This window comes from Sapajus apella, unplaced genomic scaffold (genome assembly GCF_009761245.1).
Source record: "Sapajus apella isolate SASKATOON/1434 unplaced genomic scaffold, GSC_monkey_1.0 scaffold7, whole genome shotgun sequence".
NCBI classification, from domain to species: Eukaryota; Metazoa; Chordata; class Mammalia; order Primates; family Cebidae; genus Sapajus; species Sapajus apella.
The window spans coordinates 10,684,316-10,710,295 of NW_022436947.1; the positions used below are offsets into that span (position 1 = coordinate 10,684,316).

The following is a 25,980-nucleotide window of genomic DNA, read 5'->3' on the forward strand; positions in this document are numbered from 1 at the left end:
GAGGTGATCAAGTGGAAGATACAATTTTGTTACCAAAATATGTTTCTGTTTTACAGATTTTGTTCATCTCCAACTCCTTATTAATGTATTTAAGAAGTCATTGGCCGGGCGCGGTGGCTCACGCCTATAATCCCAGCACATTGGGAGGCCGAGACGGGTGGATCACGAGGTCAAGAGGTCGAGACCATCCTGGTCAACATGGTGAAACCCCGTCTCTACTAAAAATACAAAAATTAGCTGGGCATGGTGGCACACGTCTGTAGTCCCAGCTACTCGGGAGGCTGAGGCAGGAGAATTGCCTGAACCCAGGAGGCGGAGGTTGCGGTGAGCCGAGATCGCGCCATTGCACTCCAGCCTGGGTAACAAGAGCGAAACTCCGTCTCAAAAAAAAAGAAGTCATTAACCTCACCATTGATTACTTGATATAGAAGGAGAAAGGGCGGTAAAAGGTAAAACAGAATTTTAATGTGGGGGGGTTTAGGATATTTTCAACGTTCTAAGAGTTGCTATCATTTGGGGCCAATGAGAAACAGAAAAATAAAAGTAAAACATTGATGGCACTAAAATATATCAAGGAAATCATTGCCGTGACACAGCTTATCTAGAGTCAGTCTTTTACAGATTGATGAATATCAGCTCATTTTTCCAGGGAGAGTAAATACCCTGTCTCTTCCTTTGAAACATTTAAGGAACATTTAGTTTATGAGAAAGCTCTGATAGATGATTGAAATCACAGAACAGAAAACTGATCACACTTAAGCATAGTGCATCTTCGTTTACTTAAATAAGGTACTGAAGTGCAGTGCTTCTCAAACTTTACTGTGTATGGACAATCCTGGGGCATCGTGTTGAAAGATTCTGATTTAGTAGCTCTGGGATGGAGCCTGAGGCTCTGCATTTCCGAGAAGCTCCTATATGGAACTTGTTGTTGGCCTACCAACAAGTCTTTACTGTAGGTAGTAACCCTGCTGAAGTCTTTGTCCTAGGCAAGAAGCTCACTAATCTCCTCACCCAGTGGGATGTGGTGGCCTTTCACTTTTGTCATTGACCTTCAGCAGTACAAACAGAAATCCTTTTAGGATCTTGGCTGGAAGCTGTGGCTCACACCTGTAATTCCAGCACTTTGGGAGGCTGAGTGGGGCGGATCATGAGGTCAGGAGATCGAGACCATCCTGGCTAACACGGTAAAACGCTGTCTCTACTGAAATTAGCTGGGTGTGGTGGCGGACGCCTGTATAATCCCAGCTACTCGGGAGGCTGAGGCAGGAGAGTCGCTTGAACCTGGGAAGTGTAGGTTGCAGTGAGCCAAGATTGTGCCACTGCACTCCAGCCTGGGTGACAAAGTGAGACTCCGTCTCCAAAAATTAAGTAAATAAATACATTCTTTTAGGATCTTTTCACACATGCTCAAGTCATTCATCTCACCACTAGAAAATACATCTTAATTTAAAACTCTTTTGGGGGCGGATTTGGCATTAAGTTCATTTGTATAAATCTGGCCTTTATTAATAGCTGTAATTTGAAAACAAAAAAGTTCCTTGGCTTATCTCAAATGGATTAGTCCCTCAGAGATTCCTTATCAAGACCCCTCCATATCTGGATATAACAGGACTTCTGCTTCTATCAGATTGTGCACTAAAACCGAGGTGTATGGAGGCCAGCATTAGCTGAGTGCTGGTGGAAACAAGATCAGGTATATTCACCAGTGTAACTGCCTGGTTGCGGGGCACCGCCAAGATTTCATCTGAACAAGGACGCCTAGAGGTATGACCATCCTTCTTTTACTCGGGTGGATTCATTTCTTTAGGACTTTGTTTCTTGTATCTGGTTTAAACATATCTCTGGAGGTACCGAAGACTGACCTACTGTCAAAAAACAAAATGTAACAACAGTAGCTTAAAGATCTAATTGGCTTTTCTTTGCTGTTCGAAAGTACAGCACCACCTCGTTCTATAAAATACAGTGGGTGTCATGATGAGCTGAGCAGAGGAGGTTGGTTTTATAGGCAGAAAAGGGCTGAAGAAAACAGAAACAGTGAACAAAAAGTGATTGGTCATTTCAAAGTTATTTTCCTTACAAAGGTTAAAGCAGAAGGGACTTCCTTATCATGCCAGCTAAAACTGACCTTCTTGGGGATTTGGCTATTCTCTCTCTCTCCTGATTTCTTTGAACCACTTAGTTTCGACTTGGTGGCTCTGGACTTCAGCATAAGTGACTCCATTTTGGTTTGGTCTCTTGGGCCTAGAGCAGGAGCTCAGTTTAACCCAGCGGACTACTATACATTTGATCTACCAGTGCCTTTTAAAAAATAAAGAATCTTCACAGTATAGTCGTTTCTCCTAACTTTAAGAGAGGGAAGCCATTGTAAATACAACCCTTTGGTCTAGCCCATCCAAACAGCCCTGCCAAAAACCACACATTTTTTAATTAGAAAATATTTTTAATTGAAAAACTACATACCGAATTCCACCTGAGAAGACTCTGCCAGTGATCTATTGTTAGTGGAACTCAGGCTTGAACAAGTTTGCTCACACAGAGGCAGCGTAGGTAACAACAGGAGTGAGGACTTTGGAGTCGGACAGGTTTGGATTTGGATTCTTGCTCTGCTGTTACTGGCTGCGTGACCTTAGGCTAAACCTGATTTAAATCATTTTTCTGAATCAAATCAAATCTGATGAGGGTTCCCGCTTTTTAGAGTGTGTGGGAAACCCACTCTCATTGTTGGGATCGCTCCCCCTGCCAGAGGGGAAGAGGGACTCCTGACCCTCCTCCATCTGTGGTTGCTCTGTTCATGCATCTGGCCCAGTCCCCTGGCACCCTCTCTGAAGGAAACCTCTGTTAGTGCTTTGCAGGGGTTTTCTGCAGAGTGCCCCCGACCCTGTGTTCACCGAGGTCTCCACTCTGACAACATCTTTGTTTGGAATCAATCCTGCCTCCTGCAGGTGTGTGAGTGGGTCATGGCTTTTCTCTTCATGGGACCCTAACCCTTTCTCCTCCCAGTTCTGAGGAAATCAACCCCAGGGATTGAGTCACTTCCAGCTTTGTTCCCACAGGCCCACAGCCTTCACACTTGCAGCTCTGGGCTCCAGCACCTAATTCCTTCAGTCTCTGCCTTCAAAACACAAAGGTCTCAGGTTAGTCTACCTCATGCCTGGGGAATGCTCCTCTTTTTTTCTAAAACCACAGCAAAAATCTGTTTATAACCAACCTTTGTAGTATGCTTACTAATTGGAGTCAAGAACTATTCTAGAAGACAATTAAGTGTCTTCAGTTTAATTTACCTAACAATCCTTATAGGTTTAAACAAGAATAATATATTCTATATATTAATATAGAATTATTATATATAATAAATAACTACAATACTTATGTATTGTAATATATATCATATATAATATATAACTATATTAATATAATTATGTTATATATAATATAGAATAGCTATATATCTGTAGATATATAGATAATATCTAATATATAACTATTAATATATAAAACATAAATAGAATTATATAATATATTCTTTAAAATATATAATATATTAAAATATATTCTATATAATATTATTCCTGTTTATACCTACAAGGAAATTGTGGCTCATAGGATTGGATCAGGAGCCTGCAGCTAGTGAGTGGAAGAATGTGAATTTGAACTTAGATCCCTTTATTTAGTAAACCATGGAAACCCAGCTACTGAGTTCTCACTTTGCCAACAATCTGTTTCATCTTGGGTATGTTTCTTAAATATATTTCCCTTATCTTAAAAAATCAGCATAGAGTAGTTACATTTCAGAGTATCCTTCCATTTGAAAAATCTGTGATTCCACTCAACTGCTGTTTTAATTCCATATTTTTAAGCAAGGAAACTGGTTTTTAAACTGTAAAGAGCACAGAACTGCAGAGGCCCCTGGGAAGTGTAGCTCAATGTGGAGGAGATATTCAATGACCACTGTTAAAAATTAATGGTTCTGCAATGAGAACACAGGGACACAAGGGAGGGGAATAACATACCCTGGGGGCAGGGGAGAGCATCAAGATACACAGCTAATCCAGCGGCTTAATACCTAGGTGATGGGTTGATGGGTGCAGCAAACCACCATGGCACACGTTTACCTATGTAATAAACCTGCACATCCTGCACATGTATCCTAGAACTTCAAATTAAATTAAATTAGAGTAAAAAAATATTAATGGTCCTCAAACTCTCGGGTGTGCTGAAGGAGCCTGCAAATACTTGAAAAACCCTGATGTTGACTCTGAGAAATCATGCAGAACAGGGACCGAATATAAGAGAAACCATCTTTGTCCAAATTTTAACTAAAGTGAGAGATTCTGGAGGCCACTCAGATGCTCTGGCTATTGATTGTGAGTGAAATTTTAAGGCAGAGTTAAATAAATCTAAGTTTAGATTCTTACCTCTATACCTATTACAAGGAAATGACTGAGGAAGTGGTCCAGGAACACATATATTAGAACATCTTCAGCCGGGCACAGTGGCTCACACCTGTAATCCCAGCACATTGGGACACCGATGCGGGTGGATCACGAGGTCAAGAGATTGAGACCAGCCTGACCAACAGGGTAAAACACCATCTCTACTGAAAATACAAAAATTAGCTGGATGTGGTGGCCTGCACTTGTAGTCCCAACTACTTGGGAAGCTGAGGCAGGAGGTGGAGGTTGCAGTGAGCCGAGATCATGCCACTGCACTCCAGCCTAGCCTTGCTACAGAGTGAGATTACATCTCAAAAACAAAAACAAACAAAAAAAAGAAGCTCTCCAGGTCTCTTGCAGCCATTCCGTAAACTGGTGTTTAAGGAACATAAGAGAAGTTTTCAAACTTTCGGGAAGCAGTGAATCCTTTCATTAACTGAAATCTTACATGAAACTCTACCATATAAAACAGATAAAGTGCTATCTCACTAGTACAAATGTTTTGAAGTTTATGACGTTTATTTACGGTAGTGTCAGAACAATGAGGCTGTTAAAAAGACAACATTTTAAGTCAGGTGTTAACTTACAATCGCTATATTTACTTCATCTTCTATCTTTAATAAAATTGTGTACTTTGCTTTAAATGCAGGATATTTTAAAAGTCTGTTTTTATAAATAATTGTTTGCAAATCATAACAGAGTGTTTGGTTTGGTTTCAATACCTTGCCGTAGGATCCCAGGATACACGTTAGTTCAGCCAGGGGAAGGTGGGGAGTATTTGTTTCAAAGCTGTAACCCTGTAACTGAACTTAGGAAACAGTTGCTCACATTCCTTATCATAAATCTAGTCATACAGGAAACATCTAATTCTTAGAATAAATATTTACTCTCTCTCAAGTAGGATATTATCACAAAGGACTTTATGGTGCCATGAAAGCAAGGCCGTACAGATGGCCCTGAGCCTTGCCTGGCATTTAGTGGAAGCCCACGCTAGGGTGTGGTTCTGTATTCGTGTGCTTGCTTGAACAACTTTAGGACAGCAGACTGTGCAGGCAGGTATTTCTCACAGGACCGAGTTGGAGCTACAGCTGCACTCACCAGTGTCACACCTAGGAGAAGTTCACATGCATGTTAGCGAGCACAGAGTGGGCAGAGCAGCCTCCTGTGAGGGCTGCAAGGTTGCCCGGCCTGGCCGGGTTTATTGGCAGATACCACATTCATGGGCAGAGATCTGCAGTGCATGAAAAGTTTGCGTATAAATCATTTCAGGTTGTTTTCTCAAATTAAAGCTTAAAAAATATCCAAAACGTATTTGAACATCAGAAACAGATGTTTGTGGTATCCTTGGAGCACTTCCATAGGAGTCTTTTTAAAAAACAGCCTGATTTTTACTAGATGCTTGGTTTACGTTAGGAAGAATGTGTGGTTCCCCGTGGAAGACAGGGATGAAGTTAGGGACAAGCTGGTAACGCCGATGAGAAAAGTAACAGCAGTTCAGAAAATGAATTTGTATACAAGAAGAAAGAACAAAGTACCTTTGAGTGCAAACTGGGGAGTGACCTCTTCTGGTCCGAATGCCAGGGAACATTTCCTGGAAAATAAGGCAATTGGGGAGGACTTTGAATACACAAAGGACTTGGATATGAGACTGTTGGGAGAAAAGGTGATATCCTAGGGCATGTTACCTATTGGAAGAGTGTAATTTCAGAGAGAAATTACATAGACATCACTACCTTCTTAAACTACCTTCTTCATTAGGTATATTAGCTTTACTGTAAATGCATTGTAAAATATAATCTTTAAAAAGACCATTCTCTACATAAACATGCCTGAGGTTTCTTTCATTTGTTACTCTGGCAGAGATTTACTTGTTCACATTTAGACTTTTCATGTGATAATTTTGCCTAACTTGGCTGCCCCTTTGCTACCTACATGCGTCATGAGTTTGCCCTAAACCTAGCATCTGCAGGAATTACAGCCATTCATTCATTTGTTCATTTGCCCATGCTGGCAATATTGAGCATTTAATTACGTGCCAGGTCCTGGAGAGTTCCAGGTATCCAGGAGGGAACAAGTCAGAACTGGACAGGTGAATCAGATGCCTGGAAACCACCTAAAGTTCTTATCATTAAACTGTATTTAAAAAGATAACAATGTAACTTTTCCTACAAAGCGATAACAGCATAAAGTCAACGCCTCCCAGAAGCTTGTACATTTTAACAGGATCAAAGCTTTGCCTAGAATTGCTTCTAATCAGGCTCTGTGTGAGAGTGAGTTGTGGTTTGTGCCTTGGGACTTTTCCAGCCCTCCTAAAATTATATGGCTTTTTAAGCAGTGGGATTGGTACTGTCTCATCTGTACTTTGAGGTTGGGACTGGCTCTGATAGTATTCCTTTCAAGAAAGTAGCTTAAAGAAAACTCTACCGCACTGGGAAAATTACTTAGATATGCCATGAGTGAAACAAGCTCTTGTTACAGTTTTGTCTTGTTGACGGACAGGACAGCTGAGCACAGAGAGGGAGTATAGCAGAGTGCGAATGCACAAACTACTAAGTGCGCCGTCCGCTGTTGGTCCTTGGGCGAGTCACTTAACCTCTCTGTGCATCTGTAAAATAGGCAGGACAGTGATACTAGTATCCCCCTCAAAGGATTATTGTGAGGGTCAAATAAGTCAATATATACAATCAATATATAAAAATAAGTCAATATATACAATATGTACAGAGCATTTAGAATTGTGCCTGCTTTAGAGTGAGCATTATAATTAACTATTATTTCTTTTAACTATGCATTTGTCCAGTGTGTCAGTTTCCTGAGAATACATAGTAGATCCAAGGTGAGAATGGAGGGGAAGGTAGATCAAACGAGAGTGGTTAATTTCTTCTCCCCTTCCTGTCACCCCTATCCTCCTGCCCCATAGACCCCGGAGTTATTTGTTTTGTAAGGCTATAACATCATATTTGAATGTATGACCTTGAAAAATCCTGATTAAGTAGTTCTGGGCAAAGCTCTAATGGTTGGAAAATAAATCAGGCCTCCCACGCATACCTGCTCAGCCAAGAATTTGTTTGCCCCAGAAACTGTGGGTGGGCGGGAATGGAAGCAGGCACACGCCCAGACTGTGCGAACTCTCTGTTCTCGCTGGAGACTGTGCTGTCACCCTTCTCCTGCAGCTCACCAGAGCTTTCTGGGCATTTCTTTGCATTCTCAGTTCTCGACAAACAGATCTTTTCATTTTTAAAAATGCTTTTTCTCTCTTTTCTCTGACTCCAAGAACTGCCATGGCTCCCGTTTACCTTCCCCAGTTTGGCTCCTTATTTGCCCCTTGGTAGTGCACTCGTGTAAATTTCTGCCAAGCCCGGAGGGCAACATACAAGACATGGTGATGAATACTAGGGCTCCCCACGTGGTTCCTGCGTTTCGAGGTCTTCGGCAAGGCTCTCTGGAAGTGCCTGAATTTCTGTTGATTCTCGTAGCCAGGAATAGGGGCCTCTTGCCTTCCCACTGGGCCAGGGCTTTAGCCCCTCCCAGTTCTGGAAGCCGGGAGTGGCTGCCAGGGCATCTCCTGTTTGCATCCTGAGGGGATTTGTGGGAGCGTTTCAACCTGGCGCTTCAAAGAGGGGCATGTGTTCCACTTCCTGTGAAGCAGGCCACATTGGGCCTTTCGGGTCTGTTTGACACCTAATTATTGGTTCCTGGCTTGTTTAGCCTTTTTCTTGTTAGCCTATAAACATCGAATCCGTTGTCCTAGTCAGGTCCTCTTCTTGGGGCAGATGTGCGTTTCTTTTCTCTGTAGAACAGGTGACGTGGGGCCTCTCCTGTGGAAAGTGAAGGTGAAGGTGGTGTGGAGTAGGACTGGAAGAACGCTCTGCGGGGCGGAAAGCCCCCAGGGCGGAGCTGAGCTTAGAAAGTTTAACTTAAGCGCTCTGAGCCCCGTCTCATCACCATCAGTTACAGCTTCCCCAGGGGCCACTCTAAAGGGAAGCATGAAACTTCAGGGACTGAGTGAGCGCTCAAGTGTTTCTCTTTTTCCTCTACCTTCTTCCCAGGTAACAGACTCTAGGCTTATTGTTGGGATAGTGGTTGTTGGGTGAATCTTTTGTTGTTGTTTTTTGGAGACAAGGTCTCGCCCTGTTGCCCAGTCTGGAGGGCAGGGTACGATCTTGGCTTACTGCAGTTTTCACCTCCTGGGCTCCAGCCGTCCTCCTGCCTCACCCTCCCAGGTAGTTAGGACTATAGCCATGTGTCATCACACCTGGCTAATTTTTTATTTTTTGTAGAGACGGGGGTCTTGCTATGTTGCAGGCTGGTCTCAAACTCCTAGGCTCAAGTGATCCTCCTGCCTTGGCCTCCCAAAGTGCTGGGATTACAGGTCTGAATTCTTTCTAATAAGTTAACCAGGCTTCAAGGCGGGGGACTATGATTTGGCGGCCTTTGCCCTATAGTCAGAATCCGGATGAATTTTCCTAAGAAATAGCATCCTTCTCCTTCATGGCTGAGGAATCTTGGAGGCAGCAAGAATTTAGCTTGAATTTTACCATCTTATTTCCCCTGTAATTTGCTCAAATATAAGAAAGAACTTGGCAAAACAAGCAAAGAAGATTTTGTTTTGAAAATTAGACCCTATGTACAAACAGCCACAAATCCAGAGTAACCGCCAGACATCTTAGTTCTCAGCGTGTTTGCTTTTGTTCCTGCGGCAGCCGTCCTGGTTGGGTGACACATGAGTATTTTTCAGTTGGGAGTAGATTCATATTCTGTATTGTGGAACACAGACCACTTCTTACTGCCACTTTAAAATCTGTCACATGAGGCTGGGGGTGGTGGCACACGCCTGTAATCCCAACACTTTGGAAGGCCGGGTGGCTCATTTGAGGTCAGGAGTTCAAAATCAACCTGGCCAATATGGCGAAACCCTGTCCCTGCTAAAAATAAAAAAAAAATAAAAATAAATTAGCAGAATGTGGTGGTGTGCACCTGTAATCCCAGCTACTCAGGAGACTGAGGTGGGAGAATTGTTTTAACCCAGGAGGCGGAGGTTGCAGTGAGCCAAAATTGTGTACCCCTGCATTCCAGCCTGGGCAATAGAGAGAGCCTCCACCTCAAAAAAGTAAATAAATAAATAAAAAGAAATAAGAAAATGGGCTAGGGCCACATGTGATGGCTCATGCCTGTAATCCTAACACTTTGGGAGGCCGAGGCAGGACTGTTATCTGAGCCCAGGAGTTTGAGACCAGCCTGGCCAACATGGTAAAACCCCCTCTCTGCAAAAAATACAAAAAAAAAAAAAAAAAAATTAGCCAAGTGTAGTGCCATGTGCCTGTAGTCCCAACTATTTGGGAGGCTGAGGCAAGAGAATCATTTGAACTTGGAAGGTAGAGGTTGCAGTGAGCCGAGATCACGCCACTGCACTCCATCCTGGGTGACAGAGCAAGACTCCATCTTAATAAAAGAAAAAAAGTCATGTCAGATGAAATCAATATGATACAATCTGCGTTTGGCTAATTTGCTGCACCATCCTACCTTTTCTCCATTTTATAAATACAGTATTTTATAGAAAAGATCTGCTAAAATCAGTTTTAAGATCTGCTTTATGAATTGATGTTAGACCAGAAGACATCTGCTAATGTTTCTAAAACTGTATCTTGAAGCTAGCTTTTTTTAAGTCTCATGAAATAAAGACCTTCATTCACTCCTCCTAGACTATGGTGTTCTCATGATAGAGAAGATCCATTGTGTTTCTCGCTGTAGTAACACAACGAAACGGTGCTGACAGTTCGCGTGCACATGACCCTGCTACCCAGGGCATGGAGGCTCCAGCCTCCTCCTTTAGGCCCCACCCCACGGCAGCCTGTGTTGGTCTTGGTGTCCGACGAGTCCAGAAACCATTCTGTTGCCCCTCAGGGCAGTAACCCAGGATAGAAAGTGGGACTAAAGGAACCAGGCTGCCAGGAAGGTGAGGTTGGAGTGTGCTGATAGGCCACGCGCGGGGAAGAATGGGGAGACAGCAAGGACGGCTGGGACGTGCAGGTGTCGGAGGGAGAGGCGTGCCTGAGGGCAATCCTTCCGAATACTAATGAGCGTTGTTAGCAAAGGCTCTGTAGGTCCCAGATGTATTCACCTGCATGCCACACCGCTGAGAAGCCCCGCTCAAGTGGCCCTGTGGGAAGCAGCCACAGAGACCATACAGTCACGTCTTAAAACAGGTTGTTGCCTTAGGTATTAGAGTCTTAAGAAAACAAATGGTAAAATAAAACCTCCCAGCTGGGTGTGGTGGCTCACACCTGTAATCCCAGCCTGGCCAACGTGAAGAAACCCTGTCTCTACTAAAAATGCAAAATGAGCCAAGCATGGTGGCGCATACCTGTAACCCCAGGTACTTGGGAGGCTGAGGCAGGAGAATCGCTTGAACCCGGGAGGCAGAGGTGGCGGTGAGCAGAGATCGCACCACTGCACTCCAGCCTGGGCAACAAGAGTGAACTCTGTCTTAAAAAAAAATAAATAAATAAATAATAAATAAAATAAAACTTCCCTTGTTGGTACTAGTTAGTAATTAAGGTAAAGGCTTGCGTGAATTAGGGAAAGTTTGAAGGCTCACTTCACTTTCTGATATTCAGCATTCTAACATAAAGGCTTACAAAGCGTCGCTGGGCAGTTTTGCCAGTAAAGGCCCCTGTGCTGCTTTTATGATACAGAGGACTTATTCCAAACTGCAGTGAAATGCCATGGACGCATTTTCTGCAGGCGTCTCAGTAGCTACGAAAGATGGTTTGTTTCTTACATACAAACTTAGACTTTATTTATACTGCTAAATACTTTGATGTGTATGAGTAAAAGCAAAATATTTGGGACTATTTCTAAACAGCTAAATAACAATAAATGGATTGTAAACATACATAAAATGATAACTTACTGAAGGCCACAGTAATTCATGTCTTTCTGTGTAGAATAAGTTTATTCAAATTAACATTCCTCCCAGTATCAGCTCCTTCTGCAGTATGCACAGCAGGTGATAATTTAGCCATCACCATCTCATTCTTTGCCTCCTTCCCCTCCTCTTCCTTCCTCCCACCATGCATGTGTGCTGTGTCCAGGACACTATGGTCAGCACTGAGGATACATGGGGAAATAGCATGTGACCCTGCCCTCAGAGACCCGACAGTCTAGATATTTACAGCAGAGGGAGAATGGGTTAGGGGAGAGGTATGCTGAGGCTCCCTGAGTGAGAAGCAGACGGTCCACTCCGCTAGGAGGAGAGAGAACGTGAGATTCACAAAGGTTAGTTAGGCTTTCAAGTTTGCACGGATGGCCCAGAAATGAAAAGTGTGCTAGGCACAGCCCCTGTGATGCTTGCAGTTGTGAAACTGTCTGGGCAGAGGCAGGCAGCCTGGCATGTTCGCAGGGTACAGTACTGGAGAGAAACAGCATGGCAGGTGGAGGCTATCTCAGGAACAATGAGAACTCCTTACTTTGCAAAAAGAAAAGTTCTGTGTCTGACAAGTGTATTTTATTAGAAAGTATGTCTGTATTATGCAACACAGGCCACTTCTTACTGCCACTATAAAACCTGTCAGATGAGGCGTGGTACAGTGGCTCATGCCTGTAATCCCAGCACTTGGGGAGGCCAAGGTGGGTGGATCACCTCAGATTAGGAGTTCAAAACCAGCCTGGTCAACATGGTGAAACCCATCTCCACTAAAAATACAAAAATTAGCCAGGCTTGGTGGCGTGCGTCTGTAATACCAGCTACTTGCGAGGCTGAGGCAGGAAAATTGCTTGAACCCAGGAGGTGGAGGTTGCAGTGAGCTGAGATTGTGCCACTGCACTCCGTCCTGGGAGACAGGGCAAGACTCCATCTCAAAAAGAACAACAACAACAACAAAAGAAGGTAGTTTCTTATATTGTGCCGAAATCCATCTCCTTTTCTATTTTACCTTTGTGTTCAAGCCACAGGATCCACACACAATGAGTCGGCCTGCTCTCTGCCACGTGCCTGTGTAGGTAGGTGGTGTTAACGCTTCTTTAAATCTTGCCCCAAGCGGTGCATACCTTTGTTTATCCTCCTTAATAGATGTTGGGTAATAGCTTTTTCTTTACATAACTCGATGGTAATTCCTGTTGGTCCTTTCAGAGTCTATAAACAATTGATTATGATCTCCTTGATTTATCTTATAGATCTCCAAAGCAGTTGTTTTCACTATAGGCTCTTCTCTGTTGGCTTCCTTTCTGCCAGGTTCCTCCCTCTGTGGTTTTACTGGATTCCCAAGGGATAAGAACAATCCTGGGTGTTAGACCAGCCTCTCCTTTGCTTCCTGACTTAAACATTCAGCCTCTCTCCAGCACACCATCTTCTTTTGGTCATCTTAGGATTTCAGAGAAACAAAAAGTAGGTCTTGCTCACAGACATGCTGGGGAGCCTTTTGTTTTGTTTTGTTTGTGCGTTTTGTTTTGCGTGAGTCTCACTCTGTCGCCCAGGCTGGAGTGCAGTGGCACAGTCGGGACTCACTGCGGCTCAGGTGATCCTCTGCTGGGGATCCCTGTCATGGAGAAACAGCATTTTTTGTTTTTCCAATCTCACCACTATTATCTTTTATACTTCAGAAGCAAACTGAGAAAGAAATACGTGTCTGAAAAATGTTAAGAAAAATGAATTAGGATGAACTAAAATAGCTCAGAGGAGTTGAGAGACATATGTTACCGCACAGGTGATGTTTCCATGAGTTATCTGTATAAGAATCTGCTTTTTAACAGGACTTGCAGGCAGCTCATGTGCGCCTCAGAGTGTGAAAAGCTCTACTCTAGTGGACAATTGACACTGCCCAAGTCACCGTGAGTGACTGATCTGTTGGTAGCTCTGTTTGAGAGAAGGTAAACAAATACGGCATATCAGTCATAGGAGTCAAATGTTGAGAATCACAGCTTAATTTGGTTTGCAGCTACAGACCACCAGGCCAAGTGATCATGTTTGACTATACAGCAGTGTTCTGACTGGGGAGGACGTGGCTTTGTCTCCCACACAGATGAGACGCTTGGTGGCTTGATGACAGCAAGTGAAGAGCTGTTCCCCTGCCCTGGAGCAGGATGGTTTCCATGACGACAGTTCTGTGCACTGAGCTTCCCCTACCTTTTTTTTTTTTTTTTTTTTTAAACCCCGGTATTAATCAACAATGCAGAGACTAAAAAGGGTACTTTATTTCATTTTTAAAGAATTTTACTATACCTAAATTTTACTTCACATTATGTCATCATCATGGGTTTCTCTGAGAGAAAGTCTTTGTGTAGAAAAGTGTGGTTTTATGGTGATGGACCAAACATTTGTTCATTAATCTCAAACTGGCACAGCTGAGAGATTTCAGGGTTAGCCCATACTGACCTAAGCTTGGTTTTAAGAATACAGTACTTCTGTTTGGTGTTTGTCCTGCTGTGTGTCAATAGATCTTCAAGTGGAAAACTGTTTAGGGTGTATAGAATGATCTTTCTCCTTGCCTAGGGAAGAAATCTCTTATTTCACAGTAATATATGGTGGTGATCAGTATAAGAAGTATTTGTATTTTTAGTTCTTTTATAATGTGATGCAAAGGTTTGGTTTGTTTGACCTTTTGCACTCTCTTTAGGGATAACCTATTATTTCTCTTTTTTTTTTTTTTTTTTTTTGACACACATTCTTGTTCTGTTGCCCAGGCTGGAGTGCAGTGGCACAATCTCAGCTCACTGCAGCCTCCGCCTCCGGGGTTCAAGCAGTTCTCCCACCTCAGCCTCCCGAGTAGCTGGGACTACAGGGAGACGCCACCACGCCCAGCTAATATTTGCATTTTTAATAGAGACAGGGTTTCACCATGTTGGCCAGGCTGGTCTCGAACTCCTGACCTCAGGTGATCTACCTGCCTCAGCCTCCCAAAGTCTTGTGATTACAGGCATGAGCCAGCACTCCCAGCCTGATCATCTATTACTTTTGTAGTAGATTAAAACCCACTAAATTTTATTTTATAAAAATACTAATTTTAAAAAAAGCATGGTTAGTGAGAAAAGCATTAAGAGCACTAAAATCAGCCCTTCGGGAAGAGAAAGTTAGCTCCAGGGCCTTTGCTTCACGTTCTTTGAAGACCCCAACAGCTCTATGGAAGCAGCTGTGCTGCTGCTCCTGGTCCACGCCATTGTCCTCTCGTCTCTGCATTGTCCGGTAGCCCAGTAACCAGCTTAGCTGCCTGCCTGCCTTCTTCTCAGTTTGTTCTAAACATAGCCAGATGATGGCCTGGCCCCTCTGTAGCATTCCACGGGGCAGGTTGTTGCAGGCATCACCTCCGGTGCATTCTGTGGTGCTCAGAATAAAAGCCACCGGTCTTTAGTGCTGTCCTCTGCAACCCCTCGCTCACCTCTCTGATCTCACCTCCTATTGCTGTTCCCTCCTATGCCCCAAGACAGGCCACATGCTTCAGCCTCAGGGTCTTCGCACTGGCTGATCCTGTCTGGAACTACTCTTCCCGAGATGTCTGCACGGTTCTCTTCTCCGCATTCTTCAGATCTTTGCGCATGCGGCAATTTCTCAGAGAGGCTTTCCTTGGACACCCTGTTTAAATGTTGACTCCCAGCCCCCACCCCCAACGAACACACATTCTCTGTCACCCTCTCTTGCTTTACTTTTCTTTATATTACGTATTGTCATCTGATGGGTCTTATCTTTTACTTCAGCATTTATTGTCAGTCTCCTTCCAGAACGTTATCCCTTGAAAAGGCCTTTTGTCTTGTTCGGTACATAGCCACACCACCTAGAATGAGGTGCACACTATTTGCAGTGCACACTGTTTTGAATGGATGAGTGAAATTGACCCTCTCTAACCCCATAACTAGATACGAATTTAGAGCCAAGTGTATTAAGGGGTTTCTTCCCTCCAGTTTTGTTCTCATCCCTATTGCTAAGAAGACTGAAATGTTAGAAGATCTTATAAAAATGAACCACAGCTGTGAGCCGTTTAAAACACTCGGTGAGTTAGGAAATGCCCATTAAGTGTTGATTTGTTAGGCCAATGGGAGCGCATCGAACACTCAGTGCACAACAGGTCTCCTGGGTGTCAAGCATGCGGGGCAGGCCCTGGCGGTCGGAGGAGGGGCAGGGAGTGGGGCCTCCTTCGGGGATCTTCACATTGCCTTGCCGTTGGCCCCCTGGCTGTGGTGGCATCCCGCGGCAACCTTGGGCTCTCACGCACCCTCCTCTGAGAGCCACTGCTTTGGTCTGTGTGTGTCTGTGTATCCACTCACCAGGGTTGTTTCATCAAGGACTTCCTTGGGCTGAAATTTGTTTTCCTTTTTGTTTATGATGTTTCTTAGTAACCCACTTCCGTGAGTCCTCTCTGCTGGGTTGCCACCCAAATGTGACTTGAACTTTGTGCTCTTTCTTTTTTAGTATCTGAAGATTTATTTTGGCCATGGGAGTATAGGCAACAAAAATTTGTAGAACTGAACGTAGACAATGCCCGTCTAATTACTGGTGACCCAGGGATGGGGGCGTGCACTGTGGGGGTGGAGCCTCTTCAGCAGAGCCCTGTGTCTGTCTGGCAGAATTATCCCTGTTTCTGGCAATGCATGCAACAGATTCTGTTAGCCCGAAGCCACCATTCATTCAAGAACGCATCTGTTGAGTAGTCAATACTGGGGAACATGCTAATAAAATGAACTCCGTGTCCACCCTTGTGGAGACCTAAATTAAGTAATTGTGCAATGCACAGTTACAGGTAGCTACAAACTGTCCAAGTGCTCTGGTGGAGAAGGTCAAGGTGTCCTGGGGGCTTAGCATAGGGGAATTTGTCCTAGTGGTGGGATCATGTAACTAGAGTGAGGGTGAGCAGGTTCCTGGGTAGGCATGTGTGTCAGGGGAGGGAGGGCAGAATACGTGCATTAATTTCCAAGCAGGGAAAATAAGGTGTGGGAAATCTCTGCGGTGTTGAGTGATCTTGTGCATTCATAGGAGCGAAGAGACCAGCGTGGCTGAAGTGAGAGGACGATGAGGGAGAGTCCCCACTCTGTGTTTGTCATAGACCAATGCAGAGCACTAAAGACTACAGATAGGGCTGAGCCACGATCCGTTTTCTATTTTAAAAGGTTTTTTTTTTGTTCCAGGCATAGTCATACCTGCAGCCCAGCAACTCGGGAGGCTGAGGTGGGAGGATCGCTTGGGCCCGGGAGTTTGAGGCTGCAGTGAGCTGTGACTCTAGTACTGCACTCCAGCCTGAGTGTCGTAGTGAAACCCTGTCTCCAAAACAAACAGACAGACCGACAAACAAAGGGTTTACTCTGGACACATTGTGGATCATGAATTGGAAGGGAGAAAGTACGGAAGTGGAAGACGGCAAGAAGTGTTTTGTGTTTTTTCCAGGAGAAAGAACAATGGCAGCTTGGACTAGGATGGTGGTGGTAGAGAATGCAGAAGAATGCTTGGCTAGAGAGATTGTTTTGGAGTCCATTGGCATCCTGGTGGTGACTGCTCTGATATGCTCACTGAGCAATCTGCTGTTAGTGTGGCCTAATCTTTGCTTGCCTATGAGGTGCTTATGCCTAGGATTTATTGGCTTCCAAACTGGATGGAGCAGGTGTCCGGCATATCTGACAATTGCATTTTTCATTATAAGTGAATACTTGGGCATTTTGGCTTTTTCAGTCTCTTGTGAGCTTTGTTAGCATGAAGCGGTATTGATCAACGTGATCATCTGTGGAACCTTAGTGAGAGAGACTTTGGGAGCCAGAGATTTCAGGGACAGAACCTAGACATTCATGCGTTCCCAACGGTAAATGTTACCTGCCAGAGATTCTGAACAATTACCTTTTCTGGGGAATAACCTCTTTTTTGATAAAGGCTTCCCTTTATAATTTTTTTTTTAATTTTAAGTAAATCTTTAAAACCAAATCAATGGTTTTTATCTTTAGAATAGCAGTTATTTCACCTAGCAAGGAAAGGTACTGCCCACCTGAAAAAGAACTTCACAAGGAGTGTGGTTTGAAAAGGCATATCATATGTAGAAGGATTCAAAATCCAGGAGATTCTTATTCTAATTTGTTTCCCTGTGTATCTAACTTTTGATTGTGTCACCTTAATTTCTTATGAAGCTGTAAGTTGTTTTTCAAATCTCTTATTATCTGTGTAGGTAGTAATGATGTCTTCTTAAGATTCTATTTAGGAACTCAGTAAAATTAGGCAGCTGAAATAATTGAGTAAAGTTTAATGAAACCCTTTTGGCACTCCAAGTTTGGAAAATAGCAAATAATAACGTAGAACATTTTGTGTGCGTTTATGCCAATCACTAACGGTATTCTCTTTATATTTTGCAGGAGGAACATGGAAGAAACAGAGATACTTTTAGTGGAACGGAATAAACCACTGAACAGGTAACTGAGATTAGTAGTTGTGTATACATTTATTAAATAAGTTAAAACTTGGAAATGCCTAGAATAGTACATGGCACGTAGTAAATAGGTTGTAGGTGTGTGCTGCTATTAGGTTCTTTTAAATGTACATAAGCCCCAAATAAACCAATTATACAAGCCAAAAATACCCAACAAAAGCAAACTCTCCACCCAAAGCAACTGTGAACATCATTGGCAAGTTCTGACGCGGCCTCTGTATAGCCTGTCATCATGGCGCTGAGAAATTTACCTTGAAACCTCTTTGAAACCTCTTCATCTTTGAGCACCCTATGTCCTTGAGCACCCATTCATTTTTGTCTTTGACCTTCTAAGTGTCAGATTGGTTTCCAGTTGGAAACCAAACAAACGTCTTTGAAATTCTTGAAGAGCTAGTTCCAGGGGAGCACAGTGTAGCTTACAGGTGGCCACTGAAGTGTCTGACAGTCACAAAGATTGTGAGGATGGCGTGAAAAGCAGCAGCACTCCCATTTTCTAATGATGGCAGGTGATGACCTTGGAATAAGAAGTTCCGAACTATCATACCTGCTTAGTCACTAACTTCCTGTAATAAAACTGCTGGTATTACTGAGACCTACTGACACCTTCAGCAAACACTAATAAAAGGGCGTATTACATGTCCCGTCCTCTACTTGGTGATAGGATTTGACGTTGAATGTATTACCTTTCTCCTCACTCCACTCCCATCTCTGGACCTTCACCAATTCCTTCCCAGAGAGATGCTGTAGGTCCTGCCATGTGCCTCATCCCCAGCCTTGCTGTCTCTCCTGCCAGCTCCCCTTCAGCACCCCAGCATCCCTTTATTCAGGGTGGGAGAAGATGCCAGAGATGGGACTGAGAGTCGCACCTGGTAGTTAGACTTTTCTCTAATGACATTATATTGCATCTTCCTTGGCCCTGACTTCTGCTTCATAATTTACATAGTTTATTAAATATTATGTTGTATGTTTTGCCCTGTTTCCCTTCGGGGATTTTGGGATCTCACTTTTGACAGTTACATTTCTGTTTTGGAGATTTTGTAGCTGGTATTATTAGCTTGAGAGAGAGGTGGGGCACTGGGGGAACATTTAATATTTCCATAGCTTTCAGACCTTTTTATTAGAACCCACAGGGGGAAATACCTGTTACCTTAGGGCCCAGCATACATATTTGTACATGTGGGTATGTAGTTTCCTGAAGTGAGACCTTTAATATATGCAGGCTGGGATAGAATTTTTTTATATTCTATCACTTTTAATTTTTCCTTTTTTTCTTTTTAATGTTCATCATAATCGGCAAAGTGGAGTTCTTAACCTGCTAGTTGGTTGTCCTTTGATAGACTTGCAGTATTGCATTGCCATGGTAGGTGCACGTGGTTTCTTGCCCTTCTCCCCATGTTCTTCACTAACCTGTACAAGCCTTTTTTACCTCTAAAAATGCATCAAACCTGCCTTAACTTTATTCTTTATGTGCTGAGCTCTCTCTTTCCTTTTGTAATAAGCCTCTGTTTCTATTTTCTCACCTACCATTTCCTCCTCAACTTTCTTTCTGTCTGAACTTGGACATTCTTCTCCTCCTGATCGTTAGTGAAGAATCCTTTTATTTACCATTTTGAATAAGATCAATCCTCCTGTGCTGTTAGATCTTGCATATTAAGTATAATTTTCAAAAAAGCAACACACTTATTTTTCATTGATTTTTATATATTTTTAGATCCCTCTATTCTACTTCACAGAAACATAAGTATTCTGATGGTGTAATCTCATGATTTGTGCCCTTAAATGGTCCAGTGGACCGCATGATTACACTTACCATCTTGGTTCATGCCATGGGCTGGAGAGAGCCATCTGCTGGCCCAAGTGTAGTATTGCATTGTTTTTCTGTGCTGAAGTTCATCACCTTGTCATTTTTTAAAATTTAGTACCTTAAACTTTCATGATGTGCAGGTGAGCTTGTATACTGGAATGTGCTGAAGTCATCTAACCAAGCTTTTCAAGAATTTTTAGCATTTCCAGCTCAACATCTTAATTAATTGAAATGTAGTCATACATTATAACACAGTTTAGGAAGCTAGGATCTAGTAGGGGAAAAGAATTTCGTGGTAAAACCTGAGTCCTCACCTTCATATATTTTTAATGGGCAAAATGACAGTTAAGTAAAGGCTTGGATCGATTTAAAACTTTTGGAAATGGGCCGGGCGCGGTGGCTCACGCCTGTAAACCGAGCACTTTGGGAGGCTGAGGTAGACAGATCACAAGATCAGGAGATCGAGACCATCTTGGCTAACATGGTGAAACCCCATCTCTACTAAAAATACAAAAATTAGCCAGATGTGGTGGCACACACCTGTAGTCCTAGCTACTTGGGAGGAGAATCACTTGAACCCAGGAGGCAGAGGTTGCAGTGAGCTGAGGTCGCACCACTGCACTCCAGCCTGGGTGACAAAGCGAGACTGTCTCAAAAAAAAAAAAAAAAAAAAAAAAGGAAAAAAAAAGATGATTCACTCTTCCAAGATAAAAAAAGAACTAAATTTTTTTATTTGTATAAATTTAAAAAGTACAAGTGCAGTTTTGTTACATGGATATATTGTATAGTAGCGAAGCCTGAGCTTTTAATGTAACCATCACCTGAAGAGTGTACATTACACCCCTTAAGTAATTTCTCATCCTTTACCCCCTCCCACTCTCTCACCCTTCCAAGTCTCCAGCGACTGTTAGTCCACACTCTTATATGTCCACGTGTACACATACTTAGCTTAACTTATTAGTGAGAACATGTCGTATTTGCCTTTTCATTTCTGATTTTTTTCGCTTAGTCCATCCATGTCGCTATAGAAGACATTTTTTCATTTTTTATGGCTGACTAGTATTCCATTGTATATATTACCACATTTTCTTCATCCAGTCATCAGCTGATGGACACTTAGGTGGATACCATAACTTTGCTATAGTGAATGGTGCTGTAATAAACATATGAGTGTGCAGGTATCTTTTTTATATGATGATTTAATTTTGGGGTGATATATACCCATTAGTGGGATGGTTGTATCAAATGGCAGAAGAACTTAATTTTTAACTGGTGTAGGTTTGCAGCTTGGGGTGTGCTGTATGAGAGGTACAGTTGGTGCTAGCTATAAAGCCAGTGCTGGAAAAATAAGAGATCTAAAATCTGTTGCTTCCTTTCTTTGAAACTCTACTTAGAGTGTCACAGTGATTCTATACCATCCTTGTCTTAGTGAGACTCCCACTGATTTCAGAAGCAAGCTTATTTAAAAAGGAATTACAATTATGCACATACATCTAAGATTTCTCCATAAATATGACAAATTTTAAAGATTATAATATGCAAAATTATTCTTCTAAACAACACTAAACACCTGTCTTTGAGGGATATTTCTAAAGCTAATACACAATAAACAAGATATTGTATCCCAGTTTTCTGCTTTGGAAAGATCTCACTGGAGTAGCCGAGGAAGTTTCTAAACGTTTTGTTATTGAAGCCAAGCCGAAGTTGCTCGTTTGATTCTTTGACTGTGTCCTGATTTCAGTTATGATTAGCGAAGCCTTTCTGTATGCTTAAATATAGCAGATTTCTCCAAAGTTTAGCCAAACATTAGTATTATGGATTCACACGTTCCTATGTTTTACAATTATTTTTAATTATTTACAATTATTTTTAATGCACATAGCACAATCGGATTACTTTGTTTTGTAGTATCTAGAGTTTGAAAGGATCGTGAGAAGACAGACTTGGAGGACAGTGGATGCTGTGATGTATCTGTCAAAATTATTTGAAAAAGTCACTCTCTAGAATTTCATTTGGATTTCTCTTTTTAATTTTCTAAGATCATTTTTAATGATTCATAATATTTTTTTCATTAGATAAATAGAACCCACACAATAATAAAAATTTTCTGATGTTTTCTTCTTAGCCTTATGTTAGAGGACACAAATCCTGCTTTGGACATCTGTTCCTCGAATATGTTTTCTTCTTTACTCACCGTTTACCTTGAAGAATAATTAAACAGTATTCTTTTTTATTTTCTTTATTTTTGAGACAGAGTCTCACACTGTCACCCAGGCTGGAGTGCAATGACACGATCTTGGCGCACTGCAATCTCTACCTCCTGGGTTCAAGCAATTCTCCTGGCTTAGCTTTCCAAGTAGCTGGGATATTACAGGTGCCCATCGCCCCATGCGTGGCTAATTTTTTGTATTTTTAGTAGAGACAGGGTTTCAATATGTTGGCCAGGCTGGTCTTGAACTCCTGACCTTATGATCTGCCCACCTTGGCTTCCCGAAATGCTAGGATTACAGCTGTGGGCCACTGCGCCTGGCCAACCAGTCCAGTATTCTACATTCTTGTGCATTTATATCATTTGGATTAGGACACAATTAGTGCATCACCTCTTCTTAGAAAGGCCTGAGGTGATGCAGCGGTACTTTCCTGGCAGTCATATCATTTTGAAGCAGCTGAAAGCTAGTCCTAGGAAAATGCCTGAGGGGTCAGACTAGTAGTAATCTAAAGCCCTCTATAAATTGAGGAAACACAAAAAATGGAATAATCATGGAGAGCTGATGAAAAATCCTGTCTGGGAAAAACTAAATAAGCAGCTCCGGTTTAAGAACCACAAGGGCACACTCTGCCTTTCCCACGATAGCAGTGTGCTGCAGCCCGGCATAGCCCGTGTCCTCAAACTGCTCCAACGTGGATCTTGCATTTGCCATTGAACTTAATTCTTTTCATTTATTTTCATTCTCTTTCCTTTTGCCTTTTGAAACACCCTATCGCTTGTTCTCATGCCTCTCTGATTATTTCTTCCAAGTAATTTTATAAGCTACACTAAAACTTGGGTTAGCAATGGGTATTTTTTTGTCTCATTTCATTATTGGTTGATGAACTCAAAGTATTATCTCAGCATAGGCAGAGTCAGGTGCTTGGGATGTGGTATTAAAAAGAATTCAGATAAATACTTCAAAGCCACTTCATTGAAATCCCCAATTTAAAAAAGTTAAGAAATCATAAAACAAGGCCAGGTGCGGTGGCTCATGCCTGTAATTCCAGAACTTTAGGAGGCCAAGGTGGGCAGATCATGAAGTCAGGAGATCGAGACCATCCTGGTCAACATGGTGAAACCCTGTCTGTACTAAAAATACAAAATTTAGCTGGGCATGGTGGCATGTGTGTAATCCCAGCTACTCAAGAGGCTGAGGCAGGAGAATCCCTTGTACCTGGGAGACGGAGGTTGCACTGAGCCAAGATCATGCCACTGCACTCCAGCCTGGGCAACAGAGCTAGACTTTGTCTCAAAAAAAAAAAAAAAAAAAAGAAAGAAAGAGAAGTTATAAAATGAATCTTTAACTGGATTTTGGTAGTTGTCATTTGGAAGGATTCTAAGCGTGAATTCCAGCCTGTTTCCTAATTTACTATTGTCCTTATTGACTCCTGGTACATGGTACATGACTGGAATCCAGTAGAAAAGCCCCGGAATGTGTATTTTAGTCCTTATAGCCAACAGCTTTGAAAATATACAGAAAAGGAGGCTAAATCCTTGCCCTGGCTCTGGCTTCAGTTCATAAGCCTTTGTCTCTTCTCTGCTTCATTTCAAAAGCTAAAGGCTAAGTGTCATAGGACAAGATTATAGTGGCTTCAGAGAATGGCAGACTTGAGAAAAAGACTATTGATGATCCAGGGGGATAAATTATTGTGGAAATTAGTATTTGGGGACATAAAATACTCTTTTAGAGTTTAGTAACTCCAAACAAGAAGAAAAGCATGTATTTTAAAAAATATTTTATGTTTTTCCAATTTTTTCTGACCATTTTTAAAATTCATTTTCTGAGAGGGAAATGGAAGTGAAAATAGAAACTATTACTTCTTTTTGCAAGACACCCAGATTGATTGTGAAAAGTGTAAGTGGTCACCAGCAGGTAGATAAGTACTTCTTTGAATCGTATGAATAAAGGAAAAAAAAAAACAAGATATTAAACAGTAAGTGCTATGGGTTGCTAGTTTTGAACTTCAGTGCTTAACAATGCTAAAGTGAAAGTGTGTGTTTGTTGCTCTGAAATAATGTACCAATACATACAGAGTAGCTACTATTGTTGCGACAAAGAAAAGACACTTAACACACTCAGTAAGTTCTTTTAGTTGTGTTTCTTATAGTTAAGGAATATGGATCTATTTTATATTTTTGTGGTGCAACTTATGTGGTAAAGAAAACAATCACGTTAATTACATTTAGCAAGTATTTCCCATCTGCCAAGGGTTGGCTGAAAAACATAAGGGTAAGTACTGCAGGTACTGTCATCCCAGTTTTACAGGACGTGCATGCTATAAGAAAGCCAAGTCAGATTAGTATATGAAAAAACACAATTGAGCCGGGCGCGGTGGCTCAAGCCTGTAATCCCAGCACTTTGGGAGGCCGAGGCGGGTGGATCACGAGGTCAAGAGATCGAGACCATCCTGGTCAATATGGTGAAACCCCGTCTCTACTAAAAATACAAAAAAAATTGTCTGGGCATGGTGGCGCGTGCCTGTAATCCCAGCTACCCAGGAGGCTGAGGCAGGAGAATTGCCTGAACCCAGGAGACGGAGGTTGCGGTGAGCCGAGATCGCGCCATTGCACTCCAGCCTGGGTAACAAGAGCGAAAACTCCGTCTCAAAAAAAAAAAAAAAAAAAAAAAGAAAAAACACAATTACCTACCCCTGCTGGGAATCAGTGACGATAATCTCATTAGAATATTGTGCTAATTGACTGCAAATAATATGTCAGTAATATTTACAGCTTTAAAAAACTTTTGGTTTTACATGGTTGATTAGTAGTGATGGCATTGCAAAGAAAATACAACTAGGTCATAATAGTATTAAAAATAACTCAGGTTTTTCTAAGTTTGAAACTATTTTTGACGTTAAAAGTTTTTAAGTAAACACTTGTAATTTATAGTGCATTGTTTAGTCCTCAGAGAGAGAATAGTGTAATTAAAAAAAAAAAAAATCAAACTAGAGCTAGGCATGGTGGCTCACGCCTGTAATCCCGGCACTTTGGGAGGCTGAAGCAGGTAGATCAGCTGAGGTCAGGAGTTCAAGACCAGCCTGGCCACCATGGTGAAACCCTGTCTCTCTTAAAAATATAAAAATTAGCCAGGCATGGTGACCCGCACCTGTAATCCTAGCTCAGGAGGCTGAGGCAGGAGAATCGCATGAATCTTGGAGGCGGAGGTTGCAGTGAGCCAAAACTGCACCACTGCACTCCAGCCTGGGTGACAGAGTAAGACTCTGTCTCAAAAAAAAAAAAAAAAAAAAAAAAGTAGCATCCCCATTTGAAATGTATAATCAACATAATATGCACACATCAGTAGTTCAGGTATGCCTACACCAATGACTGGGAAAAAATATACACAGAAGTGGAACTGCTGGATCACACGGTAACAATTTTTTATATTTGGAAGAACTTCCATGCTGTTTTCCATTAACAGCTGCATTTTACATTCTTACCAGTAGTGTGAAAGGGTTCCAACTTCTCCGTATCCCACCATTATTTATCTTGTTTTGTTTTGTTTTTTTTTCTAATAGGTATCCTAAAAGGTGTGAGGGGATATGTTGTGATTTTGATTTTCATTTCTTTTAAGATTAGTGATGTTGAGCACTTTTTCATATACTCGATGGCCATTTGTATGCCTTCTTTTAAAAAATGTCTATTCGGCCAGGTGCGGTGGCTCATGCCTGTAATCCCAACACTTTGGGAGGCTAAGGTGGGTGGATCAGTTGAGATCAGGAGTTTGAGACCAGCCTGGCCAATATGGTGAAACACCATCTCTACTAAAAATACAAAAATTAGCCAGGCGTGGTGGCACTCGCTTGTAAATCCCAGCTACTCAGGAAGCTGATACAGTAGAATGGCTTGAACCTGGGAAGTGGAGGTTGCAGTTTGCAGAGATTGTGCCATTGCACTCCAGCCTGGGTGACAAGTGAAACTCCATCTCAAAACAACAACAAAAAGGCTGTTCATGGCCAGGTGCAGTGGCTCACGCCTATAATCCCAACACTTTAGGAGGCCAAGGTGGGTGGATCAGTTGAGGTCAGGAGTTTGAGACCACCCTGGCCAATATGGTGAAAAACGGTCTCTACTAAAAATACAAAAATTAGCCCGGCA

The 25,980-nt window shown here is 42.3% G+C and overlaps 2 long non-coding RNA genes across 3 annotated transcripts in view; both read left to right on the top strand.

Moving 5' to 3' along the window:
* LOC116549938 overlaps window positions 1-25,980 on the top strand; it is a 200,493-nt gene that overhangs the window by 107,074 nt on the left and 67,439 nt on the right. For both annotated transcript variants that reach the window (XR_004268163.1, XR_004268162.1), the window contains exon 4: window positions 17,754-17,810. This is a non-coding gene — a long non-coding RNA (uncharacterized LOC116549938). The remainder of the gene's footprint in view (window positions 1-17,753; window positions 17,811-25,980) is intronic.
* On the top strand, window positions 353-10,618 carry LOC116549943. The gene is made up of 2 exons (XR_004268167.1): window positions 353-395; window positions 9,895-10,618. It is a non-coding gene; the product is annotated as an uncharacterized LOC116549943 (long non-coding RNA).